The 8,129-nt window shown below is 42.3% G+C and overlaps 1 long non-coding RNA gene across 1 annotated transcript; it reads left to right on the top strand.

Moving 5' to 3' along the window:
* Positions 1–1,304: 1,304 nt before the first annotated feature.
* On the top strand, positions 1,305–2,343 carry LOC143346779 (uncharacterized). The gene is made up of 4 exons (XR_013080505.1): positions 1,305–1,475; positions 1,587–1,863; positions 1,935–2,138; positions 2,197–2,343. It is a non-coding gene; the product is annotated as an uncharacterized LOC143346779 (long non-coding RNA).
* The last annotated feature ends 5,786 nt before the right edge of the window (positions 2,344–8,129 follow it).

Genomic DNA, 8,129 nt, shown 5'->3' with positions numbered 1-8,129 from the left:
TGATAGTATTATATGTTATAAAGAAGATTAAAAAATGTGTGACATGCCTCCAAGTGGTTTCAATGTAATTCGTGTAAGCATCAGTAATGGGATCTTTAAAATTGATGCTGTGATTAATTTTCAAATGGCCTCTGTGATATTTTCTACGACAAAATGTTGATTCATCAATCTTGACAATCTACTCTACCCTTCCAATTGCTGTGCAGTATTTTTATTTTATTTTAGTTATATAATAATATGACATTGCTCATAATTATATGTTAGCATATATGTTAATTTTAAGACATCTGTAGCTGAGTTTGTTTTTGCAAAATCACATTCTTTGCATTGCAAATATCTTTATATTGTTTTCAGCGTTTAGTTGGATTGACAGATCCTGTCAACGCACTGTATAGAATAGTAATTTATTATATTGTCTACCTGTAAACACTGTCAGAGGAGGGCAGCAACATTTTTTATTGTTGCTGCATGAACTGTGTACCTGTAAGTACTATCTGAGTACGATTTTTCCAATTCTCATAGAAGTGAATTCAGGTACGAGTATAGCCTTCAGCTGGTCGGTTTCAGCCACTTCAATGTTTTCGGGTGTTCTAAAATGATGTCCCTTGAGGTGATTTTTCAATCTCGGGAAAAGGAAAAAATCACGAGGACTCAAGTCAGGTGAATAAGGAGGCTGAGGGGCCACAGGAATGTTTTTACTGGCCAAAAACACATTTACTGAAATTGCTGTGTGACAAGGCGCATTGTCATGATGCAACACTCAGTTGTTCTTGATGTTTGGCCTCACACGCATGACCCTTTTACGATGTTTTTCTAGAACCTCTTGGTAAAAGTGTTGATTGACCGTTTGGCCTTGAGGCACAAACTGTTCGTGGACAATTCCCTGGCAATCGAAAAAACAAATCAGTATGACTTTTGACTCATTTTTAGAATGCACTAAAAACACCTGTTTTACGAAAACGTATCACACGTTCACCTACCATCTTTCCAAGTCTCACGTCTCAAATGTTGACAGATCAACGCTGCGTTGCCAGTCTCATTAATTAATTTACACACCTCGTATGTTTGATCACTAAATGTTTTTAACAACTTCACACGGAGGAAATAAATTGTCCCAAAAAAAATTTATCTCGATACAATTTAACTTGATATACAGACTTTACAAGTAAAATTTAAACTTATTGACTATTGCATAATTATCTTATTATATAAAAATGATACTTGTTATTCATGTTAGAATTTAATATATGATTTGTATATTGAAATTATAATGGATAGTGCTAATATAAGTAACAAATTTTACAGATGAAGTGCCACCACCAGGCGCATATGATCCAAAATTTGACGATAAGGTGAAAGATTCTGTTATCGAGAAATCGGAAAGATTTCATGTTAATAAAAGCATAATTGGTGCTGAATGTAGTTTATCAACTCGTTTCAGAAGTACTAATAGTTTACACTTGAATTTTAAATCGGTAAGAAATAAAAATTTATGTAAATGGAATATTACAATGAATAAATTCTAACAAATACTAAAATCTTTTTAAAATAAATTTTAATTCTAATAAAGACATGTTTAATTATAGCCTGAATGTTCACCAAGAAAATTGATCTCGAGATCTTGTACAAAAGTGAAGCCACACACACTTATTTCGATTAATGACAAGAAAATAAAGTATATATCTGAAAATCATGTAGCAGGTCTTAAAGCAGTGTTTTAACAAAGGCAAAACTATACAAAAACATAAGAATCATATCCAAGATATGCGTGAAAAAGTGCAAAAATTAGAATTAAAGTTGGAAGAATTACGTAAAAAGCAAGTTGAAGTTGAGAATTAACACAAAACAAACATAGAAACATTGGTCGTAGAATATTTTTTGTAATTAGAACAATTTTATTCTACACATTTTTGATTTATAGTTTCTATTTTTAGATAAAGTTGCAACAAGAAGTATTGAAAAATAACATCGAGAAACATCAAGTTGAAATAGAGCACGTACATGGTCAGTTAACAGAAATTTTTCTGAAAAAAGAATCTGAAATTCAGTTTATCAGCGCAGTGGATAGAGATCTGAAAAATCAAATAGCCATGTTCGAAATTGACTGAGCCAGTAAGGAACATGCCGGCCAGGAAAAGGTAAATAAACACTAATATTAAACAATTAATTTCTTAATCATTTAATTTTGGTTTATAGATTCAAACCCTCGAAGCGCAAATTGAAGAACTAGTATTAAAGTTGGAAAAATTAACTACAAGCTATAAATCTGAAATCAGTTCATTGGAACACGAAAAATTAGAACTGAATTCTTGTATTACTCAATTAACGGATAAAATTGACAAATGTGAGGAGAAATTAAAAAAAGTGATCACAGAGAGCGACGCAAAAGTAAGGGGGGAGGGGGAGAGTCACGCACATAAAGCGTAAATAGTTAGTAAGTTCTTTTTTTTAATATATCGATAAAAATTGGTTTTCATTGAAACCTACAAACTAATAATATTTTTTTCTAATAATCAAAATGTTATTAGGGGATCTTAAAATGGTTATGCAGGGTGTTCGACCAGCCCTGGGAAAAAGGGTATAGCCGAATAAGGGGGTCAAATGTGCCCTTGAACCAAATTTGACATACGATGGATCCATCGATAGAGCATCAGAAAAAAACAGTCTACGCCAAATTTCAACTCTCTATCTTGTTCGGAAGGGTAGTTATAGAGAAAATTCGGATTAACGAATTTGTGCCTATTTCCCCTATTTAATCGGGTACAAAAATTATGAAAAAAATCTGGTGCATTGTGGTTATCGAGATACGTGTTTGAGAATTTTTTCCGATTTTTCGATTCGAAATCCTAGACGTGAAAAATTAAAAACGCAAAAAAAAGCAGAAAAATACTGATTTTGTATCGAAGCTTTCGAGACACTAGATTTATATAATTACTGTTGTTTAAATATCGCGTTAATTCGACGTATTCTCGAGTAAAATATAATTCGTCACCCGGTATTGTTTTTTCGGCGTACGTAAGACCAGAGGTACCTCGGTCGTCGTGTCCGCTACGCGAAAACAGTACGGGATAGAAAAACAGCCGCTCTCGGGTTTTTTTCGAGACCTCACGCGATCGATCACGTAACGCTCAATTTCGAAACGAAAGTTTCGACGCGCGTGTCTAGAGAAGGTACGACAATTTTGTATTAGACAAAGACGGACTCAAAAAACGTTCACAGCGCCGCTCTACGGAGGTTTCACCCTTCGAGCGAACATTTTGAATGTCCGTGCTCGTCCGTCACTCTTAATCTGGAACCGGCAGGGAGCACATGGGCATACGACCCCGCTCCTCGAGCATTCCATAGTTCTCGAATAGTTACGAGTCACTCGAACTTTTCGAATAAATTCTGAACGTGGAATAGGAAGGACTCCATACGAGAACGGATTGTAAAAACAATCTTTTACCGTGACTCCTTCCGTAACCCGTTCACAATTTAAATTAAAAAATCGTAAACGAGGAAAGGAATCGAATACGAGGACGGATTGTGAATCAATCTCTTCCCGTGATTCCTTTCGCAACTCGTTGTAATTCGATAAAGATCAGGTCGGGTTTCGACCAGATCAAAGCGACTGTAGAATTTCGTGAATTATAATCCGAAATTCCCATTCAGCGGTGGCTATAGTCCACATCAGTCTGACATCAGACACGTATCGCTGCAATCAGAGGTCGTGTCCGAGGTTTCGAATTTGAATCTCGAACCTCTCGACTGTCGAACGGTGCAAACCCACCCTTAGGGGGTGTATAACGTGCTTACGTGTATAATACACAGGAAATGCGAAATACGTGCGGCCAGAAAGGCATTCGGTGGAAATTTAATCCACCTAGTGCACCACACTTCGGCGGCATGCAAGAAGCCGGTGTGAAATCGGTGAAACATCACCTGAAACGCATACTCGGTAATTTCGCGCCAACAAGCGAAGAAATGCAGACACTGCTCTGCAAGATCGAAGCGAGCCTAAATTCTCGACCGATCGCCGCTTTAAGCGATAACCCGGAGGATTATGCACCTCTCACACCGGGCCACTTTTTAATCGGAAGTCCGGTAAACGCACTTCCGGTCGAGACCGTGGAAAATGAAAACCTCTCGCGGCTGACGCGATGGAGGGCGATTCAAAAATTCCACGAGCAACTCTGGAGGCATTGGACGCGTGATTATCTCACGCACCTCCAGAACCGCTTTAAGTGGCGTACCGCCCAATTGCAGCTACAACCAAACGATTTGGTATTAGTGCAAAACCCCCTCTTACCCCCCAATCAATGGGAAATGGGAAGAATAGAGGAAACATTCCCGGGTAAGGATAGGCACGTACGGGTTGTAAAAGTACGCACAGCTACTTCCACCTACACACGACCAATCACACGTCTGTGTAAATTGCCCGTGGAACAGTCGACGCTGTCAATAAACGAAGACGACGCTATCGGGACATAAGAAATCCCGAATTCCGCGGTACAAAGAAACAGGAATGTGGAAACCGCTGTTGGTAATAACAACGGTGTTGATTACCACGTGTCCTGCGTATGTGGTGACAAAACGAGGATAGGGGAATCTATTCCCTACCATCCCGTTAACAATTAAGGAAGGGAGCAATTCGCGAGAGTCCCAGGCTTTAAAAGCAGGACCCGTAGGCCGAATTCGCTCAGTTCCAAGTCATACGCGGAAGAAAAATCAAAAAACAATGGCGTCAAGCAGCTCCTCGGACGAAAGTGCCAAAACCGTCGTGGGGCCTCAACGAGACCCGGAAATCGACAAACAGTTCGACCAGCTGCTGAAACTGGTCGACACCTCCCGTCCGCTAACGGACGCACCAGAAACAATGGAGGCAGCGCCGACCACGACACCCACGCCAACGGAGACACCAGGTCCGTCCCAAGACTTCCTGCTAAATTTGGGGCAGGACGTCCTCCGGGTACCGGCGCACGTACCGTGGACGTCCCGGCGCCTTAAATGCAAGGTGCCCGGAGGGCACTTTCGCCTAAAATGGGCCAGGGGAGGACGTTTGATCGCCTGCAACTACCGAGCTGCAGTCGACCCGACCACAGCGCGGCCGGTCTCCACTCCGGCACTACCACCCGGAGGTCAACCATCGTTGCCCGTATCGAGCTCGAGGGGACAAAACCCGACAAGCCCCGCACGAGGACGAGCCAGGGAGGGTGGGGTCAGCCGCCCCCGAGACCGCCAGCACCGGCGACACAGGCCCACAGCCAGGGAAGGCTTGGATAGGAGCATGCTCCAGGAGGCGGTGCTTACCACCCTTCAAATTTTGGAGGGCATACGGGCCTTAGCTCGTCGTTAAGTAAGTACCTTGATTTATATAATTATGTGTACAACGACCTTCTCTACGGTAGATTGCATGTGACCGCGAATTACCGCTCCTCCGGATTATTGCACGGACCGTGCAAGGGGGGCGGTATGTTTAAATATTGCGTTAATTCGACGTATTCTCGAGTAAAATATAATTCGTCACCCGGTATTGTTTTTTCGGCGTACGTAAGACCAGAGGTACCTCGGTCGTCGTGTCCGCTACGCGAAAACAGTACGGGATAGAAAAACAGCCGCTCTCGGGTTTTTTTCGAGACCTCACGCGATCGATCACGTAACGCTCAATTTCGAAACGAAAGTTTCGACGCGCGTGTCTAGAGAAGGTACGACAATTTTGTATTAGACAAAGACGGACTCAAAAAACGTTCACAGCGCCGCTCTACGGAGGTTTCACCCTTCGAGCGAACATTTTGACTGTCCGTGCTCGTCCGTCACTCTTAATCTGGAACCGGCAGGGAGCACATGGGCATACGACCCCGCTCCTCGGGCATTCCATAGTTCTCGAATAGTTACGAGTCACTCGAACTTTTCGAATAAATTCTGAACGTGGAATAGGAAGGACTCCATACGAGAACGGATTGTAAAAACAATCTTTTACCGTGACTCCTTCCGTAACCCGTTCACAATTTAAATTAAAAAATCGTAAACGAGGAAAGGAATCGAATACGAGGACGGATTGTGAATCAATCTCTTCCCGTGATTCCTTTCGCAACTCGTTGTAATTCGATAAAGATCAGGTCGGGTTTCGACCAGATCAAAGCGACTGTAGAATTTCGTGAATTATAATCCGAAATTCCCATTCAGCGGTGGCTATAGTCCACATCAGTCTGACATCAGACACGTATCGCTGCAATCAGAGGTCGTGTCCGAGGTTTCGAATTTGAATCTCGAACCTCTCGACTGTCGAACGGTGCAAACCCACCCTTAGGGGCCTTTGTGGCGTGCATACCCTGGGTGGTATTACCGTCCTCCAGTCGGTGTTCGGGACAATACTTGAGTTCCGGCATCCGGCGACCAGCTAGAGCGCTGTTCAATCATCGCCAGTGTGTACGGACCCTGTGCGTAGAACCGCTCAGTATAGCGCCGTGGTGTACGCACTATAATTATAAGTCGCTGCATGCGCTGTAAAGGTGCTGCACCACACAGTGCCCGTACGCATTACGAGGACGATAAACGGCCGAGGAACAGGTAAATAGTTGGAGCCTTACAACCTCCCTCTGTTAACCTCTCCGGCGACAGTCGAAATTAGCAGTCGGGAAAAATCGAGATCGATTCTCGTCTCCCAAATCTGCAATCAAACGTTTCCTGGTTTAAAGGGAACGTTCACACATACAGTCCACTAGCTTGGCTGCGTAACGCGGCGGCCGAGTTCCCCGCTCGCAAGTGCGACAAGCACAACCAAGAGCGCGTGAACCTTAGAACGAGACGGACAACGTGACTCACGTTACTCGATATTTACGCATAGTCTCGTCTCTTTTGTTTCAGGATAGAGCAACGCGAACCGCCGAAAAGGAGACGGCCCATCGGCGGGGTTTTTTCTGGCCAGACGCCGGCCAGACGTCTAGGCGGTTAAAGTTAAAGTTAAGAGTTTGTGTTTGTGTTCGTTCTGAAAAAACTGTGCAAGAAATAAACGGCTTCGTCGAATTTTCGACGAAGCGAAAAATAAAACTAACGTGCAATTAATACTGTTCCAACGTCCTTTCCCTCGTGATCCGGACCTCCGTTAGACGAGGCGTTCAATTAAAATATTTGAAACCTCCCTATTCTAACAACTGTAAATGCATATTGTCATTGGTTATGTCCCTGAATTTTTTCAGATTTTTTGGCAGGGTGCGCCGTAGTAGCAAAAATCAAAAACCGATTTTTTCAACTATATAACAATGAAGATCTATTTAAAATATTTAAAAAATATTTTTACTTGAAATATACACAAAAATAATTATGGAGCAGTTTCTATTCCCTATTCGGCTATACCCTTTTTATGGGAGATTCTGAAGGCTAAAATAAGACGAAAATCAATAATACCAATTTGTTGATTGAGGCTTCGTTAAAAAGTTATTAACGTTTAAAGTTGCGCCTGTAAGATGGCAACTTGCGAATAGCTACGTGTGCGCTACGTGTGCGAAACTTTAAACGTTAATAACTTTTTAACGAAGCCTTAATCAACAAATTGGTATTCTTGATATTCGTATCCCCCAGGTATTCCCGAGTATCACCGGCGGAGACTTCGCGCCCAGGAGCGTTCTTATACTCCTCCGGTCACCTTATGCCGGATGTAGATAACATTCCTTAATTTATTTATCACGCTCGGCTAATAGCTCGCTTCAAAGGTATAAAATCTATATTTCTTAATCCTACGCGTGCTTAAACTCAATTACATTAATTAACTAACTTTTACTAACAATGGATAATTGTTTAAGTATCGTGTGAGTCCGAGACGTAGAAACTCGGCCGCGATGCCCGTATCTATTTTGAATTCGCATAATTATAGATGATTGTACTAACGTTGAAATTTTTCATCGTTCAGATTAGTATATCGCGGCTATTTACGTATTTTTTCAAGAAGCTTCACTGGAATTCTCTGGTTTTGGAAGAAATTCTAGGAATTGTGTTGTAGGCGCCGAGAGAGAGAGAGAGAGAGAGAAAAGACATCTATCGGAGAAAGATCGATAGACGAAACGTGGCAGCGCCGCGCCGTGGCTACGCGGCGCGTAGCTGCCCGGGCCCAGCAGCGCGAGGCGTCGCTACCCGGTTCTGCGTCTGCGCGA

This window comes from Colletes latitarsis, chromosome 10 (genome assembly GCF_051014445.1).
Source record: "Colletes latitarsis isolate SP2378_abdomen chromosome 10, iyColLati1, whole genome shotgun sequence".
NCBI lineage: Eukaryota > Metazoa > Arthropoda > Insecta > Hymenoptera > Colletidae > Colletes > Colletes latitarsis.
The sequence above is the reverse complement of the archived record's forward strand: the minus strand, read 5'-3'. Positions and strand labels throughout refer to the sequence as shown.